The sequence below is a fragment of the Pristis pectinata genome, chromosome 20, assembly GCF_009764475.1.
Source record: "Pristis pectinata isolate sPriPec2 chromosome 20, sPriPec2.1.pri, whole genome shotgun sequence".
In the NCBI taxonomy this organism is placed as follows: domain Eukaryota; kingdom Metazoa; phylum Chordata; class Chondrichthyes; order Rhinopristiformes; family Pristidae; genus Pristis; species Pristis pectinata.
The window spans coordinates 8,386,692-8,408,570 of NC_067424.1; the positions used below are offsets into that span (position 1 = coordinate 8,386,692).

General features: G+C 44.0%; 1 pseudogene; it reads left to right on the forward strand.

The window, feature by feature from the left end:
- The window catches only part of LOC127581026 (Fc receptor-like protein 5), a 94,527-nt pseudogene that overhangs the window by 40,776 nt on the left and 31,872 nt on the right, over window positions 1-21,879 (forward strand).

Genomic DNA, 21,879 nt, shown 5'->3' on the forward strand with positions numbered 1-21,879 from the left:
ACTAGATGGGTTGAGTGGTCTTATAAACTGAGGTAGTGCACCGTTTACATAATTTCTGCTGAAGATACAGATCTTCTTTGTTTTGCTGTAACACACTAAATACTGAAGGGATTCAACGACTCAGGCAGCATCTATGGAGAGAAATGGACAGACAACATTTTGGGTCGAGACCCTTCACCTGGACTGAAAGATAGAGGGGAGATCTCCAGTATGAAAAGGTGGAGGGAAAGGGTGGAGTAAGAGACGGCAAGCGATAGGTGGAAGTAGGGTCAGGAGGGATGATAGACGGATGAGGGAGGAGAGTGTGGGAATAGCGTCAGAGGTGATAGGTAGAGGCGACAAAGGGCTGTCGATGACGGAATCTGATAGGGGAGCAAGGTGGAGCGTGGAATAAAGGGAGGGAGGTGGGGAGGTCAGAGGGGAGTAGTGGGGGAGGGGAACCAGTCGGAGGGGTGCGCGGGAGATGGGCAGACGGAGAGGGTGGGGGAGGGAGGGAAAGAGACACAGTGACGGGGACCAGGAGGAGAGAGAAAAGAGAAAAGGGATGGACGGGGTGCAGTTACTAGAAGTCGGAGAATTCAGTGTTAATGCTGTCAGGTTGTAGGTTACCTGGATGGAATATGCGGAGCTGTTCCTCCATTTTACTGTTTGATGAGAAAATAGATGTGGTTGCAGCCTCCAACTCATTGGCAGAGGCAGCGTAAATGCAAGTGATATTAATTAACACCCTAACTTGCAGAATTTGCCAGGAAGCACATCAGGGGGCAGCTGTGGAGAGGGAAACAGTTAATGCTTCAAATTGATGACCTTGCATCATAACTGAAAAAGGTGAAAAGTCTTCAGGTGCTGAGGCAGTGGAGAGGGGAGGAACAAAAGAGAATGTTTCTGTTGGAAAATAATTGTCAGAAACGATGATGCTAAGAGAGTGAGGAGCGAAATACAAACGAGGAGATGTCTGATAGAGTGAAAGGCAGAAGGAAATATTTGTTGGGAAGGATGATGGCCGGGGAAAATATCTGAGGTAGTACTGAAATTAATGAAGAATCAAAGATGGATCCAGAAATGGCGAAAATAAGAATAGCAGAATCATTTTATGGAATTGAACTCAGTGTTGAGTTCAAAAAAGCTGTAATGGGCCCACTTGGAAAGTGAGGGGCTGCTTTTGTCCAATTAGCATCTTCTCACTGAGGATAATCTGGCACATCCCTGGGGAGATCAGTGGGATGAAAATAGGGCAAAAATAGCAGGTGATCTGCTCCATCACACAGTGAAGGTGAAGGTCACTGATTCTTTCTGAATGTTCTGTGCATTAACCAGAGCAGATTTTTGCGCTGTGTGGGGAATCGTGACTGCAGTGCAGTTGAAGTTCTCATGATTGTGAGGTTCTGTATGCAACACATGGACGTCTAAGCTCTTTCAACAGTAAAGTTGTATTTTCCAGAATCCAAGTGGAACACATCTCGCAGAGGAGGCACTGATGAAATCCAGGTAAGCCCATGTAGAATGAATTATCTGAATGTTTGAGAATTTATACAATTGGATTACATGGGATTTCACTGGCCAGTCAGTTTCATTAGTTGACTCCAGTGTTAACACTACACACAAATCTCCTCCCATTCCTCTTCATCAAACCCCATCAACATATTCTTCTGGTCCTTTCCCCCTCTTGTGCTTATCCAGCATTTCCTTAAATGCATACATGATATTTTACCCAACTAACCCTTGTAGAGGCTCCAATCTGTGTTGAAGGTATTGTGTAAGTATATGCACTTAGATGTAGCAGGTGTTGATTTAGGATCACTGCTACTGAATCATAAACTGTCATCACACCCTCCGGAAAATGAAAGTTTTACAGACACATTGAAGGGATCAGAGCTCGTTAGAAAAGAGAAGACTGAGGTTGATCTAATAGAGGTCTGCAAGATTGTCAAAGTTTTCTATAGTGCAGTGAACATGACTCCACTTGCAGATGAGAGCAGAACCAGGGCTATCAATATAAGATAGTTAATAATAAATCCAGCTGGGAATTCTGGAGGAATTTCAGTTCCCAGATTGTGGAGTTAGGTACGACAAGGAATGGCTGAGGTGAACATCAAAGGGAAAGCTAGATAAGCACATTGAGGAGAGAGGAAGATGTTAATGCAGGTAAGTAACTTGCATTGAAGGTCAACAGTAGCAAGAGCTTGTTGAGTCCAGTGATTTGCTTCAGAGCTGTGAATAATTTGTGAATTGGTCTATTTGAAATTTGTGTTAATTAGAAGGAAACTGAACACTTATTTTTTAAAATACCTTTCAGGAGATGACAGCACTGGATGGGAGCAACGTTTATTTAAATCTGCAGCAACTTCAAAACAGCCAGGGAGCTACCCAGTCAGATAACAACGAAGCTGGAGCCATGTACGCAATGATGCATTCACGAAGTAAATCAACAGTAGTTGACAACAAGAACAAAGTTGTATATGCAAGTGTTAAATTTCAAAACAATCCACCAAGGGCCAATGAGAAAGTTCCCTCTCCTGGCACTCTACAGGGCTCTGCACAGGCAATTTACTCCAGTGTTGCTTCATAGGAAAGCCATTCATGTGGGACCTAGTAGAACATAGACCAGTAAGATAAGAGATAAGATATCTTTATTAGTCACATGTACATCGAAATACACAGTGAAATACATCTTTTGCATAGCGTGTTCTGGTGGCAGCCCGCAAATGTCGCCACGCTTCCGGTGCCAACAAAGCATGCCCACAACTTCCTAACCCGTACATCTTTGGAATGTGGGAGGAAACCCACGCAGCCACGGGAAGAACGTACAAACTCCTTGCAGACAGCAGCCGCACTTGAACTCGGGTTGCTGGCGCTGTAATGGCGTTACACTAACCACTACACTACCGTCACACACACACACAAACAGGCCCTTCGGCCCACCAGGTCTGTGCTGACCATGATGCCAATCTAACTAACCCCATCTGCCTGCACATGATCCGTATCCCTCTACTCCCTGCCTGTTCATGTATCTGTCTAAGTGCCTCTTAACTGTTGCTATCATATCAGCTTCCACCACCTCCCCTGGCAGCTCATTCCAGGCACTGACCTGTAAAATAAGGACTTGAAAATCTCCTTTCAACTTTCCCCCTCACACCTTAAATCTATGTCCTCCAGTATTTGACATCTCCACCCTGGGTACAGACCCTGACTATCTACCCTAACTAAGCCTCTGATAATGTTATGTACTTCCATCAGGTTGCTCGTCAGCATCTGACGCTCCAGCAAAAACAATCCAAACTTCTTCTTATAGCTAATACTCCCTAATCCAGGCAACATCCTGATGAACCATCTCAGATGCCTCCACATCCTTCCTTTCATGAGATGACCAGAACTTCACACAATTCTCCAAATGTGGCCTAACCAAAGTTTTATACAGCAGCAACATGACTTTATAAACTTTATACTCAGTGCCCCAACCAATGAAGGCAAGGATGCCGTACCCTTCTTTATCATCTTATCCACTTGTGTTGCCTCTTTCAAGGAGCAATGGACTTGCACTCCAAGATCCCTCTGTACATCAATGCTCCGAAGGATCCTGCCATTTACTGTATGCGTTCTTCTTACCCTTGACCTCCCTAAATGCATCACCTCACACTTGTCCAGATTAAAGTCATATGTCTCTTCTTGCTCTGTCCTTGCTTTATTTTTGTATTGAGATTCCTCTGCCAATATTGATCCACATATTTTGTCAATTTTTTTCTGAGTAATTCTATTACCCTTCCCAGTTCAACTTTAATCTGCAAGTGTAATCAATTAGCATTGAGTTTCTGAGTCCTGATCATCTGTGTGAATGACAAAATGGTCTTGCTTCCAATAATGAATTTAGCAGTATCCACCCCACCCTCTCAGGAGTCTCACTGAGCTCAGCACCAACCTCATGGCTCTGGACCATAAAGTTGTGAGTTCAAGTCCTGCCTCAACACTTGAGTCATAATCTACCCAGGCACTTCAACGGAGACTGAAAGAGTGTGCCACTGTCCGAAATGCTAACTTCTGGGTGAAACTCTAAATGAATGCTCCCCCTGCCACCTCTGATGTAAAAGGAGATTGAAACAGTTATCATTTGAAGGGAAAAAATATCAATGATAAATTTCCAAAAGAGTATGCGATAGACGACATGTGTTGGTCCTGCTGGCAATCACCATGTCCTACAATTGAATAAAAATAAAAACCAGGTCTGGATGGTGCTCAACCACCATAACCGAGGAAGCAAAGGAGGGGATAGTCAACATTGAATAAATATCCCATGTAAGGGATATGTCTCCTGTGTATAAACCTGGAACAGAGTACAAACCTAGGAACAATAGAGTATATTGCTTATCAACAGTGACAGAAGAACATCTAGACATTGATAATATCAGTATAGTTGTCAGTCTGGATTCCTGAAGTTTATCATGGGTTAACAATCTAATCAAATTCACAGTGGCAGTCACTGACTTAGTAGACCAGGGTAATATGGTAGAGCGAATCTTTAGATGTAAGCTGTTAAATGCCATCAAAATTATGAAAGGTTTTTTGTGGAAAGAATATTTCTGCTTCTGGGACAATCCGTAATGAGGGGCATTAGTTTAAGTTATTTCTTGAGTGGTCAGAATGTGGAACACACGTTCACTGGGAATGCATGAAGGAAATAGCTGAGATGTTTTCCAATCAAAAGTAGATGAGCAGATGAGGGAAAAGGAGTAAGTGCTCTGCTGGAGTGGATGGAATGAGGGAAGGCTTATGTACAGAATAAACATCAGCACAGTGTGGTTGGGCCAATACCTGTCCCTCTGCTCTACATTGTGCAATTTTATTTTAAATGTGCAGGTTTTTTCATTGTTGTATAAAAGTTTCTTTTGTTACAGATGCAAGTATCTTCAAAAAGTTCCAATGTATAAATTTAAAATTTTTGCTCAATTGGAATATGTTCATATAAAAATTTGAGCAGATAATAGCTGCTTTGTGAAATCTATTTATTCCCTGCTGGTGAAAGAAAGCATGTTGTTTACTAAACTGTTTATCCAATATTTCTATTTTTCTTTGTGCTCCTTCCCTCAGTTCCCTCCTGGAGTTGGACAGGTTTCTGGGAGCATCCATTCAACAGACACAACCGGCTCCCTCCATTCCTCATGTTCTATCTCACTGCCACCACAGACAAGGTGTCTTGCATTTTGCCAGAACGGTGATGTTTGTTGTGGCTCTGTGGTTAGACTCTTGTTTCAGAGTCAGAAGATTTTGGATTTGATTCCCACCACAATGTACTGAGCTCAGAAATCCAATCTGGAACTCCATTGCAGATCTGGGGGAGTGCAGATGTGGGGCAGTCAGAGATGTGGCCTTTGAGATGTTAAACTGAGGTCCTGTTTGAGCAGCTTGAACACTGACACAGAATCCCAGTTTGCCATGTTTTCCTTTGTAAACCTAGATACACACTGAGGGAAAAGCCCATAATTGTTTGTCAGCAATTAACACCTGCAAGTTTCAGTGCTGGTTCGATTCACTTTCTGAGATATGGATCCATTGAATCCTGGCAATGATTCTCCTGTGGGCATCAAGCACCAGTGATCAAAGGTGACTTACTCCAGTAAGGTCCTTAACTGATAAGTATACAGAGAAATAAACAACACTGTCTTGTTTCCTTTCCCTCAGTGGAGATGTGTCATCTGTCTTGGGTCTCTGAACAGTTTGGTAAAATAAACTTAAGCCTCTTAGAACCTGTTGGTCCTGAATTGTAGTAATCAGAATCAGATTTATTATCACTGACATATGGGGTGAATTTTTTTGTTTTGCGGCAGCAGTACAGACATAAAAATCTATAAATTACGAAAATAAATAAATAGTGCAAAGCAAAAAGGTAGAGTTCATGGGTTCATGGATCATTCGGAAATCTGATGGCAGAGCAGAAGAAGCTGTTCCTGAATCGTTGAGTTTGGATCTTCAGGCTCCTGTACCTCCTCCCGGATGGTAGTAACGAGGAGAGGGCGTATCCCAGATGGTGAGGGTCCTTAATGATGGGTGCTGTCTTCTCGAGGCACTGCCCCTTTAAGATGTCCTCGATGGTGGGGAGGGTTGTGCCCATGATGGAGCTGGCTGAATTTATAACCCTCTGCAGCCTCTTGCGATCCTGTGCATTGGAGGGTCCATGCCAAGCTGTGATGCAACGTCAGGATACTCTCCACTGCACATCTATAGAAATTTGTGAGAATCTTTGGTGACATATCAAATCTCCACAAACTCCTAATGAGGTAGAGCCACTGGTGTGCCTTCTTCATGATTGCATCAATGTGTTGGGCCTGGGATAGATCCTCTGAGATGTTGACGCGCAGGAATTTGAAGCTGCTCACCCTTTCCACCGCTGACCCCTCAATGAGGACCGATGTGTGTTCTCCCGACGTCCCCTTCCTGAAGTCCGCAATCAGTTTCTTGGTCTTGCTGATGTTGAGTGCATGGTTGTTGCTGCAACGCCACTCAACCAGCCGATCTATCTCACTCTTGTGAGCCTCCTCATTGCCATCTGAGATGGTGTTTGAGCTGTGCTTAGCCACACAGTCAGCAGTGTAGAGAGAGCAGAGCAGTGGGATAAACACGTGTCCTTGAGGTGTGCCTGTGTTGATAGTCAGGGAGGAGGAGATGTTATTACCGATCCACATTGACTGTGGTCTCCTTATAAGGAAGTTGAGGATCCAGCTGCAGAGGGAGTTACAGAGGCCCAGGTTTTGAAGCTTGGTTATTGGTACTGAGGGAATGATGGTGTTGAATGTCGAGCAGTAATCAATAAACAGTAGCCTGACATATATCTTGCTGTTATCTAGGTGCTTCAAAGCCGAATGGAGAGCCAGTGAGATTGCATCTGCTGTAGACCTATTGTGGCTGTGGGTGAATTGCAGTGTGTCCAGGTCCTTGCTCAGGCAGAAGTTAATTCTAGCCATTACCAACCTCTCGAAGAACTTCATCGCAGAAGACATGAGTGCTCCTGGGCGATAGCAGTTGAGGAAGCTGACCCTGTTCTTCTTGGGCACTGGAATGATCGCTGCCCTCTTGAAGGAGGTGGGAATGTCAGACTGCAGCAGTGAGCGGTTGAAGATGTCCTTGAACACTCCAGCCAGTTGGTCGGCACAGGTTTGCAGTAACCCGCCAGGTACACCATCGGGGCCTGATGTTTTGCAAGGGTTCACCCTCTTGAAGGATGTTCGGACATTGTCCTCCAAGACAGAGATCACAGGGTCATTGGGTGCTGTGGGGATTTGCACAGGTGTAGCGTTATTCTCCCTTTCAAAGTGTTCATAAAAGCCATTGAGCTTGTCAGGGAGTGAAGCATCACTGCCATTTATGCTGTTAGGTTTCGCTTTATAGGAAGTAATGGAATGCAAACCCTGCCACAGCTGTCGTGCATCCAATTGTGTCTCTAGCTTCACTCAGAATTACCTTTTCATTCTCACCATGGTGTTCTGTAGGTCGTACCTGGACTTCTTGTAGGATTCTGGATCACCGGTCTTGAATGCCACAGATCTAGCCCTCAGCAGATTGTGAATCTGTTGGTTCATCCAGGGATTCTGGTTAGGGAAAACTCGGTATATTCTTGAAGGCGCACACTCATCCACGCAGGTCTTGATGAAGTCAATGAAGGCTGTGGTATATTCATTCAGATTCAAAGAGGAGTCCCTGAATATGGTCCGGTCCACTGATTCAAAGCAGTCATCAATCATTAATTACGACAAAGCAAGAGTGTTATTGCACACAATTCCTCAGGTGGGATGGATTTCCTTGAGCAAGTCAGGTGTATGGTGTATGTGTATGACTTTAACAACCATGTGCCATGTGGCATGAGCTTTGATGCACTGGTGTACCAATTACTGCTTAGTTGAATGTTTCTCACCATTTGTGATGATGATTAGAAATTCTACCCTGTTTAAATGGTTTGCTCTGGCACTACATTGGCAATATGTTTGTGATACTGAGGAGAAATCCAGGGTCACTGGATAGAATGGCTTTGATAGCAGGTGGTAGATGAGATGGAAGTGTGGAGCTCAAAGTGCCAGATGTCACAGCCATTGCCTCTGGATGTGGAAGTTGTGGAGATGTTCCTGAGATCAAATGATATCATCACATTTAGGGCAGAACAGACAACAGAACGACACAGCCGTACTAATTGAGGGATAGGTGGCACTATGAGTAATGGAGGTCCCTGAGATGCACAGAATGCTAGTGAGTTTCTCAGCACCATGGATCACAGCCAGGATCTCCAATGAGGATATTAGAACATAGAACACTACAGCACAGTCCAGGTCCTTCAGCCCACAATGTTGTGCCGACATCTTATCCTGCTCTAAGATCTATCTAACCCTTCCCTCCCACATAGCCCCCTATTTTTCTATCATTCATGTGTCGATCTAAGAGTGTCTTAAATGTCCCTAATGTATCTGCCCCCACAACCTCTTCCAGCAGTGCGTTCCACGCACCCACCACTCTCTGTGTAAAAAACTTACCCCTGACATCCCCCTTATACCTTCCTCCAATCGCCTTAAAATTATATCCCCTCGTGTTAGCCATTGTCGCACTGAGATTTATAAAATTATGAGAGGCATAGATAGGGTAGATAGAATCTTTTTCTCAGGGTAGAAATGTCAAGTAATAGAGGACACACATAGCTTTAAGATAAGAGGGAGAAAGTGTAAAGGGGATGTGCAAGGCAAGGTTTTTAACAGAGAGCAGTTGGTGCCCGGAATGCAGCCGGGGTGGTAGTAGAAGCAAATATGATAGTGGCGTTCAAGAGACTTTTCGATAGGCACATGAATATGTAGGAAACGGAGGAATTTGGATCATGTACAGGCAGAAGGGATTACTTTAATATATTATCATGCTTGGCACAGACATCGTGGTCGGAATGGCCTGCTTCTGTGTTGCACTGTTCTATATTCTATGTTTTCTCTGGGAAGGATCAGGGCAGCACTGATATCCTGAGGCCCCGCAGCAGTGCAGAGTCCTGTGGGGAGCGGGCAGGGCTCGGGAAACCCCACTGATGTTGCTCTCACCCAGTGCGGGGTCTGTCCCACTGACTGGCCACCAATTTCAAGTAGGATGCTGTAATGGTGGAATCTGTTTGGCAATTGTGAACCATGATGTGTTGAGTGGGGAAGTTGGTGGGTGGAAGGTAAGGACCGGGGAACTCTAATCTTGTTCTGTCCAGGGGAGAAGGGGTGAGGGCAGAGATGCAGGAAATAGATGAGGTATCATTATCATCCATTGCAATTTCTGCCAGCTCCAACAAGATTCCACCACAAGCACAAACTCCACTCACCTCCCTTTCAGCTTCTTGTAGGGACCACTCCGTTCATGACTCTCTGGTCCCCTTTTCCATCCCACCTACCACTCCCCATCGAATGACACCTTCCTGTGCAACAGCAGGAGATGCAACACCATTCCTTCTCCCTTCCCACCATCCAGGGACTTTAAGGTGATGCAGCGATTCACTTGTACTTCTGTTGATCTAGTGTACTACATTCAGTGTACACAATGTGGCCTCCTCTGCACTGGAGAAACCAAATACAGATTGGGTGATCTCATGTGGAGTGTCTGCCTTCAGTCCACGGGAGTGACCCTGAGCTTCCGGTTACCTATCATTTTAATTCACCATCCTACTCCCACTCTGATCTCTGTACCTCCTGCAGACAGAAGGTGAGATATTGTTCCTCAAACTAGCAATGGACCTTGTTGTAACAGTGGAGAGGTCACTGACAAGTAAATCAGAGTGAGAGTTAGATGGCAATTAAAGGATTAGTCAACCAGTTAAGGTTGTCTCCTGTGGACTGAACACAAGAGCTCTGCAAAGCAATCACCGAATCAATATTTGGTTGCTCTGGTGTAGAGGAGACCAGATTGTGAACACTGAATGCTGTGCATCAGATTGGACAAAGTGCAAGTGAATCGCTGTAAACAGTCTTTCCAGTGATTCAGAGTTCACAACATGGTCTCCCCTTCAGGGAGGCAGGAGTGATCCTGAGGCTCCAGTTCCCTGCTGCTTTAATTCCCCATCCCTCTCTGACCTATCAGTGGCCCCCTGCACTGTTAGATGAGCGGAACAAGACCTCATCTTCCCTCTGAGCATGTTGCAGTCTCTGGACTAAGCACTGAATTCTCTAACTTTAGATAACGTGCTCTTTCTTCCTGTATATAAAAGCCTCCTCCACTGCCAGGTTGAGGTGAAACACAAATTAGAGGAACACCACCTCATATTCTGCCTGGGCAGTCTCCAACCTGACGGCATCAAACTTTCAATAACCTCTCCCCCCTCCATTCACCTTTCCCTCTGTTTTTTCTCTCCCCTCCTGATCCACCAGCCCCCATCAACCTCTCTCTTTCCCTTCTCCCACCCCACTCATCTGCCCATCACCCACACACTCCTCCCACCGGTTCCCCTCCCCATCTCCCTCCCTTTACACCTTCCTCTCCTATCAGATTCCATCATCTTCAGACCTTTGTCACTTATCACCTATCAGCTTCTGACATCATTCCCACCTCCCCCCCTCCCTCATCTGCTTATCACCCCCCTCTCACCTGGATCCATATATCACCTGCCAGCTCTTGCTCCACCCCTTCCCTCCACCTTTTTATACTATCTCCCCTCCTTCTTTCAGTCCTGATGAAGGGTCTCGACCCGAGATGTCGCCTGTCTATTTCCCTCCATAGATGCTGCCTGACCGGCTGAGTTCCTCCAGTGTGTTGCTCCAGATTTCGGCAGCTGCAGTCTCTCGTGTCTCCACTTGTCCCTGTCATCCATTTTCTTTTCCTCTCTGTGTAAGGTCTGCCCTACTGAACATGTCACAGTTCACCTGAACCGCATCAGAATCACGTTACACAAACGTAGTACATTAACCCATCTGCCACGTGTTCACTCTATTAGAGACATTCCCTGGGTTTTCCCCACATTTCTTTAATTTCATAAATGATTTATTTCTTTCTCAAGTCCAATGAAGGATCCCTCATTTAAAACTTTAACTGTTTCTCTTTCCACGAATGCTGCCCAACCTGCTTAGGTTTTCATCTTTTTCAATTTTCTGTTTTTATATCATGTTGGCTCAGGGGGGATGATTTAAAGAGGAACTGAGAAGTAAGTTTTTCACACAGAAGGTGGTGCGGAAATGGAGAGCTGCCAGAGGAAGAGGTAGAGAAAGGTACAATTACAATGTTTTAAGAGATGTTTGCACAGGTACATGGATAGGAAAGGTTAAGAGGGATGTGGGCCAAATGCAGGCAAATAGGACCAGCTCAGGAAGTCACCTTGGTCATCTAGGATGAGTTGGGCCAAAGAGCCTATTTCCATGTTGTAAAGCTTTATGTGCAAGTGATTCGCTGCAAAGTCTTTCCAGTGATTCAGCGTTCAAAACATGATCTGCTCTTCAGGTAGTCAGGAGTGATCCTGAGCTTCCTGTTCCCTGCCACTTTAATTCTCCATCCCTCGCTGACCTATCTGTGGCCCCTGCACTGTTACAGGACACAACATAAGCTCAAGGAACAACTACTCCTCATCTTCCATCTTCGCATGTTGCAGCTTTCCAGTCTTGGCATCGAACTTGAAAACATTAGATAACATACTCTTTCTTCCAGTATATAAGAAAATCATTTGCCCCTGTCGCCCGTTTTCCTTTTCCTCTCTGTGTCTGGTCTGGCCTGCTGAACATGTCCCACTTTGCCAGAACCACATCAGCCACAAATTACCCCCACCACAGTACCTTATCCCACCTGCCATGCATTCACTCTATCAGAGAAATTCCCTGGGATTCACTCACATTTCAGTGCTACCCAGACTAACATTTCTTTCTTTCAAGTCTGATGCAGGATCCACCATCTGAAACTTTAATTGTTTTGGTCAGCGTGTATAAGTGAAGCCAAGTGGCCTGATTCTGTGCTGTACAACTCTGTACAACCCATGACTCAGTTTGTCTTTCTATAAGTGCTGCCTGACCAGCTTAGCTTTTCCATTTTCTGTGTTTAAATCACGTTGGCTCAGTTTTCCTAAACCATGAACTGAAGTTTCCCATTAACAACTCATTGCACAGGCCGAGAGGTGAAACTTGCTGATACCTGTCCCCATTCCGGATCCACCTATTACAGACGCTCCCTTTGCTCCACACATCCATCCCCCATCTTCTCTCCTTGTGAAAAGTAACTTGCATCTCTCTCTTTCTTTCCCAGTTCAGTTGAAAGGGTTGCAGACACGAAATGTTGATGGTTCCTCTTTCTATAGCTGCTGCCGAACTGTTGGGTTTTTCCACCACTTTCTGTTTTTGTTTGAGTGAGGAACAAATGTCGCTCATGGTCTACATACATTAAAATTCATAAAAGGAGAATCAGTCCCCAGAACTCAATGGACTCTATTCAGGAGCAGGCCAGCCCCTTCCCCACTCCCACCTCAGAGATCCGTCACTCCATCCCCCAATTCATGGTCTCTCTCTCCCTCTGTCCCTTTCAATGCACTCTGAGCCCTCACCCCCCCCCCCCCCCCCCCCCCCTCAGTCACTGACCATCTGGCCCATTCCCAGGTGGCAGACAGACTAAAGGAATTCTAATGAGGTCATAGAACTGTACAGTGTAGGTACAGGCCATTCAGCCAATTGTGTCTGCACGAAACTTGATGCCAGTCTAAACTAACCCATCTGCCTGCATATCCCTTTAATTCCTGCATGTTCAAGTGTCTGTTTAAAGGCCTCTTAAGTGTTACTATAGTATCTGCTTCTACCACCTCCCGTGGCAACATGTTCCAGGCACCTACCGTTCTCTGTGTAAAAAAAAACTACATTTTCCATTTCTCTGCACAAATTTCCAACTGATCTATATGCAGCTATATTCTTTGACAACCTTCCTCGCTATCCACAGTTCCACCAATTTTTGTGTCTGTCCCAGCACTGATCCTTGCAGAACACCACTTGTCACAGACTTCCAGTCAAAACACAATCCTCTGTCTTTTATGGATGGAGCTATAGGGGATATATTGCATTTGGCAAGTCTTGGCTTTCCAAATGCAATACATCCTCTTCCTAAGAATCTTCTCCAATATCTTCCCTTCCACTGATAAAGGCTCCCTGGCCCATAATTTCCTTGTTTATCCCTGTTGTCCTCCTTAAACAAAAGGGCAATATTGGCTTTTCTCCAGTCTTCTGGGACCTCGTCTTTAGCTATAGAGGATATAAAAATCTCTGTCAGTCTCCACCATTGCATCCCTCAGTATCCTGGGATGGATTCCATCAAGACCTGGGGATATATCCACCTTAATATCTCTCTATACATACAACATTGGTGAATCATGCTGCAAAGTACTCATTACGGACATTGCCCACTTCCTCTTGGTCCATGTATAAATTCCCACCATTGTCCTTGTGTGGACTTACCTTTTCCCTTGCTAAGGGTAGGCCCAGTCAAGGACAATGGAGAGGTTCTGCCATTAAATTCCAGATGACCACTTTCCTGTGTTTCTGGATCTTCCAGGCTCACAAGATTCATAACCATCAGCGTCAATGTGTTCACTTCTGCTACAGGTCCCTGAAACCATTCGCAATTTCATTCTCTTCCTTAAACCACAGAACACGTGACAGATATCTGACAATTTCCCGTCTTCATACAGTGTTGAGGTTTTCCAGGATATACAGGAGAAGGCAAATGCTGGAATCTGGAGCAAAAAACAAACTGCTGGAAGAGTTCAGCGGGTCAAGCATCATCTTTCTTTTCTGTTTCAATCTTTTTATTAAAGTTCAAATTAATAAACGTAACAATAGTGATTATACACATGATCCAAAGAGATCGGGATTTACAATAATAACAGTTAACATATACAGACACAAGGAGTAAGATATATAATCTGAACCTCCCAATCTCTTGATAATTGAACATGAAAAAGATTTAAAAAGAAATTTGATTATACGGAAAAAAAACAAAATTAAAAAAATATAACAAAACAAAACAAAATAATGATAATAAACAAAAACTAACCAAGAACTAAACAAAAGCTGGGCTGTTGTATTCCTTCGGTTAAAAGCGTTATTATGTCATTAACTCCGTTCGTCTGTATTCAGATAGAAAGTTATTGAAAAGGATTCGGAAAAGGTCTGCTTACATCATATGAAAATGCTGGATAAATGGGCTCCAAATTTCTTCAAATTCAACCGAAGAATCAATAGTACCACTTCTAATTTTTGTTTAAGAAGGGTCAAGCACCATCTGTGGAGGCAAACAGACAGTTGATGTTTTGGGTCGATACCATGCATCAAGATGAAGAATTTCCAACGTGTTTCCATTCCAGAGTCAAACCACTGGACACCACTGGAGACTGGCTCCCTGCTACTGAGAGACATTGTTACCCTGATTTTCACACTGACACATCCTCAGTGTCATCACTGCTGTCCTGATCTGGAGTCCTGCTGTGTTCTGGGATAATGGCAGACATGGCAGTTCAGGCAGCTGGGAGGATGCAGAGACACAGAGAGGTAGATGAGCTGGTGAGATTTCAACCTGGCGGGTCCTGGCTGAGATACAGAAGTGGTGAAAATTGGAGAGTGTTTGATTTTCAGATGTTCGATCAATGTCTGAATGTTTGATCCTTTCTCACAGAACCCGTGTCTATTCCTATGCTTAGATTTCTGTCACCAGCAAATGTCTCCTGTGTTGGGGGCTCAGTGTCAGTGTCCTGTGAGTCTGTCCAGGGATCCCTTCCCATTCAGTACACATGGTATGAAAAGACCCCGTCTGTGGATTCAAAGATCTCAGACACCAGTAAACTGGATCTACGTTGTCAATTCTTCAAACACCATTAATATTACTCCACAGTCTCGAATAACCCTGGAGCAAAATCCAGTGTAATGGTCGATGTGAAAGTGTGATAAATCAAATTCTTTAGCTTTAGGTAATTCACTCTTTCCATCTCTGTCAGAAATGGCCATTTTTGCCTGTCATCATTTTGGCTCAGTTTTTCTTTTTTCAATACTATACATCTGGCCCCCTGGGCATGCCCCACAGCCTTACTATTAGCAACAGAGTACACGGACAAAGAATCATAGTCTGCTACTTAGCTGCCACATTAAGTCCTCTGGTCTCACCCTACCAGAGTTATTCCCTTTGTTCCACCCATCCCTCTTCTGCCATCTCTGTTACTGAAAACTAACCTGCTTTCTCTCTTTCAGTTCTTTGACCTGGACCATGAATTATTTCTTTTTTCACAGATGCTACCTGAACTGTTGAGTGTTTCCTGCAGTTTTGCTTTTATTTCAAGGTATTTATGTGACCGTTCATATTGAGTTAGGTTGCTTGCTAAGATACTTCAGTCACTTTGAAACACCTGAAGTAACCAAATTCATTCAGTTTGGATCCATTAACAGGTCTAAACAAAGCCATTGAATTTCATGAATATTGGACAGGATTATAAAATCTCAAAACCTGTACATAACATTACTGGAACCCCTGTAATCCCATGTAAGTAAAATGAAAGGTAATTTGCTGTGATTTTATGAATTATACTATCTGGTTTGATTCAGCAGAATTGTGAAATGCAGCCTCTTTGTACTGTGCCTTCATTCAGAGAGGATGTGCAGAAGACAGATAAATGGGTTGAGATCAAATGAGCAGTTTTAGTTTTGAGGAGAGAGAGACGTCAGTGCAGAGAGGAGGTGATATGCTGGAAGTCCTCAAAATTATCAGGGGTTTGGATGAGCTGAGTTGGGTCTGAATATTTCTGCTGATCAGTGAGTTGACAACAGGAGGCCTTGAAGTTCAGATTGTTGGCAAAATGACAGAGAAATTTATTGACGCAAATGGTGATGATGACATGGAGTTTCTGACAAGGAAGAGAATCAATGATTGTTTCTGATATGGAAATGAAGAGCCAGTAATTTTGAGCATGGTGGGGGTTGGTGGTGGGTGTGGGGAATGGAATGAAGGGCGGGGTCTTTCTGGAGTTTATCATACAGAATGTGCTTCTTAGGAACCACATAATGTGTACTGGGGGCTTCTTGATGCATTCCGGGGGTACTTAGGAGTAAACCACACCCTATGATCTGTTGTCACACACAGGCCAGACTGGATGATGATGGTGGATTTTCTTTCCTGGAGGCAGGATTCAACTTGAGGGTTTTACAACTACCAACCAGTATCATGATCCCATGACTAATGCCAGAGGCACTGGAAGAGCAGATGAGATTTAATGGCCAGGACCCTCGAGTGGGACTGGAACCCACAATCTACTGGCTCAGACAGGATGAAACTCACATTAAGCCACAGTGGGCAATAGTGACTCTGATCAAATGCAAATCATTGGCTGTGAAGAGCTTTGGAACATCCTGAGCATGTGATGAGGGACTATACTGTTGTCCTTTTGGTTCTGAATTGTCTATTCAGTTTTGTCTATTTGTCTATTCAGTCTATTCTGAATTGTCTATTCCATTCCTCAGGAATAAGCCCCTCAATTTCAGGTCCATGTGGGCAGAGAGAGTTGGAGTTGTGGAGATGGAGAGATAGAGTAAGAGGTGTTGTGGGAAAAGCAACCACAATCGATTTGTTTTATTTATAGAGACCATGACACAGCACTAGTCATCAGCCACCCAGCTCTTAGATCTTGTAGCAAGATAATGAATAAAAATGTTACCTAGATTATAAATGAGAGAGAAGCAGGAAGCCTGATCTTGAAACCACAGTGTGTCAGTTAATGAAATCTGACACCTTAGAATGTGAATACTCTAAGTTATATTTATCAAAGAAAACTATTTTGATCAATTGATGGAAATGGTGAAAGGTTACAGAATTAAAATTACATTAAAAATTGATGTATGGATAGCATTTTTCCCATGTTAAACTTGCTTTGTAATAGTGACCTGCCACAGTTTTCTGTGTAAAGGTAACACTTGATGTTATTTCCTCTCCCCCTCATCCACTGGTGAAGAAAGTTCTGCTACACTGCATCATTTCATGATAAGGACAAAGAATCCCCTAATATTTCTAACTTTGTCATCATGCAGTGTTGATTCACATATTTGCAAACAGCTCCCTTTAGTAGCTCCAAGACTCATTGTACACTCATGGGTTACAGTCACTGGTCAGCACTGAGAAAAGTAACACCTCCCATTTGCAGCTTCACATCCAGCTGACCACTGCAAGGTGCAACAAGCTGTAACTCACTCATTTTATTCAAGACACAACTTCTATTTCTATTGCCTTTAGATCTTTATACAGTGACTGGAAATGTGCTCAACTTGAGTAAATGCTCATTTCATGTTGATCAAATTATTGCAGCATTCTCAAACAGAAACAGAAATTCTGGAACAACTCAGCCAGTCAAGCAGTATCTTTGGTAAAAGAAACTTGTTAACATTTCAAGTCAGAGACCCTTCCTCAGAACTGGGGTAAGAGTGGAGGGGTGTCAACTTAGAAAACAGACTCGGGGAGAGGAGTGACACTGAAGACAAAAGACTATACTGGCCATACATTGTGCATTCCAGAGTTTACAAAGTGCCAGGACGGAAGTTAATTTGTTGTTTCTCCAGTTCATGTTGACCATCACTATGGCAGTAAAGGAGACAAACAGGTTGGAATAGGAGTTGGATTGAGAATTAAAATGAAATGAAATAAAATGAAGCTTAAAAAGTTCAACACCATACAGGACATAGCAGCCTGCTTGATAGGTGTCCCATGCCCAGCCATTCACTTACTCCAACACTGATGCACAATAGCAGCAGTTTGCACCATCTACAGAATACACTTCAGCAACTTATCAAGGCTCCTTAGACAGCACCTTCCAAACGCATGACGCGACTAGCTTGAAGGACAAGGGCAGCGAAAACATAGGAACACCACCAGCTGGAAGTTGTCCTTCAAGCCACACACCATCCTGTCTTGGAAATATATTGCTGTTCCTTCATCCTCACTGGGGCAAAATCTTGGAATTCTCTCCCTAACAGCATACCCACACCTCAAGGACTGCAGCAGTTCAAGGGGGCAACTCACCACTACCTTCTCAAGGGCAATCAGGAATGGGCAATTGAATGCTGGCTCAATCTGTGAAGAACACATCCCTTGAATGAATACAATGAAAAAGGATCACCTTGTGGACTGGGTGAAGGTGCTCCGCGTTTGATTTGCGTTTGATTTCTCCAGTGTCGAGGAGGCCACATTGTGAACACTGAATGCAGTACAGTATATTCAATGAAAGTGAATTGCTGCTTCACCTAGAATTCTTGTTTGAGTCCATAGATGGAGGAAAGGGAAGAGGTGAATGGACAGGTATTGCATCTTTCCAGTTGCATGGCCAGTGCTGGGCCATGGGACGGGGAGCGGTGGGTGGGAACAGAAGAGTGACCAGGAGTCACTAAGTGGGAGGTCCCTGCAAAGTGACCGAGGCTGTGATGAGGGCTGAAGCTGATTGGCAACCCTAAACTGGGAATTGGTGAGCAGATTATTGGTGAGCAAGTGCTGCTGACCAGAGTTGAGTGTAAGCCGGTGTGGGCCAGGATGTGGTACGGGTAAGACAGTGGCCAAAACTTTGACTGTTCCATTAGGAAATGTATATAATAGTGTCTATAAGAAATATAATTGGATATCAAGCAAGCAGTCCAACAAAATATGACAGTGAGGGGGCTATAAGAGCTGGTGCTGAAAAATGGGAGCAGCTTTTATGTCTGTACAGTTGGGGTATCGGAAAAAAAATCACATGTGGAACCTATTTACTACGAAGAGTAAAGCACTTTCTCACTTACACCATTCTAGGGTTCTCGAGCTACACCATGCCATTTGTGGGAAATGTGTTCTGCATTACTCCAACAACTCCCTTCCAGTGATTAAGTCCTGCTGCTTATTTCTTACAGAATTGCTCTCTGTGTTAGAATTTAGAGAGGGGAGGAAGAAGGATATCAATTTGGTGTGGCAACTACAACTTAATGAGATATGATCAGCTGTGTATCAAGGTGAACACCACAAACAGAACAGGTTGAAGGGATGTACATGGAGGGCCTTATTGCTTGTTCATATTCTCCACCAGCAGAACTTGTACTGCCATTAGAATGCACCACCACATATCGATGTAAACCAGGCATGATTTTCATTCCGATGAAAGCCAGTCTGAAATAATGACCCAATTGTAGCCCTTTCTGTCAAAATCCTTAACTAACTTCCATTCTCAGCTGAAAGCAATACTTGTGAAAAGAATGAGAAGATTGTAGCTTGCACTGGGTTGGTTATCAGAGCAGTGAGCGTTTCCTCTGCCAGAATGTTGATTATTTTGTGACACTTGTTTCAGAAGAATATTACGAGATTGACTTGGAAGCAACCGATTCGTACTTCATACATCTTTCCAGCTGCCTGAGCTGTCATGTTGCCTTTAAACCAGAACACAGCAGGACTCCAGATCAGGACAGCAGCATTATGTGTCACCATTAACATCAAGGCTATAAATTAATTACAAGCCAGCAATGGGATATGGCAGGATTGTGGTTATTTATTTCCCTAGCAACCAGAGTTTTGAATTGAAGATCACAAGATCACAAGACAAAGGAGCAGAAGTAGGCCACTCGGCCCATCGAGTCTGCTCCATGAGCTAAACTAATACTATTCCTATCTAGCCCCAATTTCCGGCCTTGTCCCCATATCTCTTGATACCTTGACTAATTAGATACCTATCAATCTCCTCCTTAAATGCCCCAATGATTGGGCCTCCTCAGCTGTATGTGGCAAAGAATTCCATAATTTCACTGCCCTCTGGCTAAAGAAATTTCTCCTCATTTCTGTTTTAAACCGGTACCCTCTAATTCTAAGATTGTACCCTCTAGTCCTGGACTCATCCACCAGGGGAACAGCTTAACCACATCTACTCTGTCCAGTCCTTTTAACATTCTAAATGTTTCTATGAAGTCCTCTCTCATTCTTCTGTACTCCAATCAATACAGTCCAAGAGCCGACAAATGCTCATCATAAGTAAGCCCTTTCATTTCGGGAATCATCCTCGTAAATCTTTTCTGAACTCTCTGCAACATCAGTACATCCTTCCTAAGATATAGGAACATGAGTTTGAATTGAATTTAAATACAGGGAATTAAATGAATCTAGAAAGTAGAGAAAGTCTGTCACAGTTATTTAACCATGAAATGATGGGATTGTCAGATAAACTCACATGGTTCCCTGATGCCTTTCGGGGAAAGAAATCTGCTGTCCAGTCTAATGAACGCAAACTGATCTGTCATTATCCTTCTTTAGGCACAGAGACCAAAGCTGCACATATTTTCTCAAGTCTTTATTCGTATCTTTGCAGATGTCAAGGAGATCAGAATTGTTGAATAAAGACCAAAGCTGAGACTCCTGCATCACTACCTTTTGATCCTCCGTGCCTGCCTCACTCACAGTTACAGCTTTTTGTTCACTCTCCCTGATCCAACTGTCTTGTTCACTCACACCTTCTCTAATACAATGCAATGTCTGCAATTCACACTCCAGCTCTTGATCTCTGAACCAAAGTTCCTCATGAGGTGATATAATTCCATTGTTAAATAATTCCACCGGTCTCCACAAGCTCCTACGTACTGCCGCCACCACACATCACCTTGCAATTGCCATTCCAATCAAATCCAATATTCATTTAGTTGAGTCAGCGATTCACTTCATAAGTTGTGGCCCATGCAACCAAGGACAAAAAGAGAAAGAGAACTGAGGAGCTTCAGAGGAGGGTTCAGGAATGGAGGTGAACCTTGAGATAGTATTGCCAGCTGTCCCAGATGGTACATAATTTGCTGTATCTGAAAGAAAATCTGTGTGTTAGCAGGGATTAATCATCCTCTTAAAACTGGCAGAGGCTTTGGGGTGGGACCAGGAATCCCCAATTGAAAGGTTTGCAGTTGAAAGGGTGAGCAACTTCATATTCCTGGGTGTCAACGTCTTGGCGGACGTATCCAGGGCCCAGCACATAGATGCAACCATGGAGAAGGTGTGGTACTGTCTCTACTTTCTTAGATGTTTAAGGGAATTCAGCACTTCATTGAAGACTCTGAAAGACTTCTACAGATGTACAGTGGAAAGCAGTCCCACTGGTTGCAACACAGCCTGATATGGAAACTCCAATGCGTAGGAATGCAAGAAGCTACAGAGAGTAATGGACTCAGCCAGTTCCATCAGAGGTACAGCTCTCCCCACCATCAAGGACATCTACAAGAGGCAATGTCTCAGAAAGGTGGCAACCATCACAAAGGACCCATATCAACCAGGCCACACCGTCTCCTCGATGCTGCCATCAGGCAGGAGGTACAGGAACCTGAAGAACCACACCTCAAGGTTCAACAACAGCTTCAGGTTCTTGAAATGACTTGAAAAACCTTAATACTACTGCAGACTATATATTTTTTGTCTTTCAATATCTTGCACTGGTGTTGTTATGTTTATTTGGTTGTTTGGGTTGCACTTGTGTAAGTCATGTATAATATGTTAATTTAAATTCATGTTAACTCTTGTCTGTCCTCATCTTGTAACATACAGTGCAGCTGCTGCAGTCTATGACAACAATAAATTGACTTAAAAGCCCAGTGATATTGTCAGTTAAGAAGTGCATGATAACTGGGAGGGTTGTAGACATGTGGTGGAGCCACTTCCATGACCCAGGGCTTAGTCCTCATCTCTACCCTGTCCAGTTCAAAGCAGGGTCCCAGGGAAGACATAGGGCCAGGCCAGGACACGGGATTGGGAACCAGAGGCTCCAAGACCAAACACCCAGGGACCAGACAAGGCCAGGGACATGACCAGGCACCAGAGACCAGTCTACAGCTAGGGCTGGAGACCAGAAACTCAGATATCAGACTGGACATGAGGAAAGAGACCAGACACCCAGACTGGGCCAGAAAC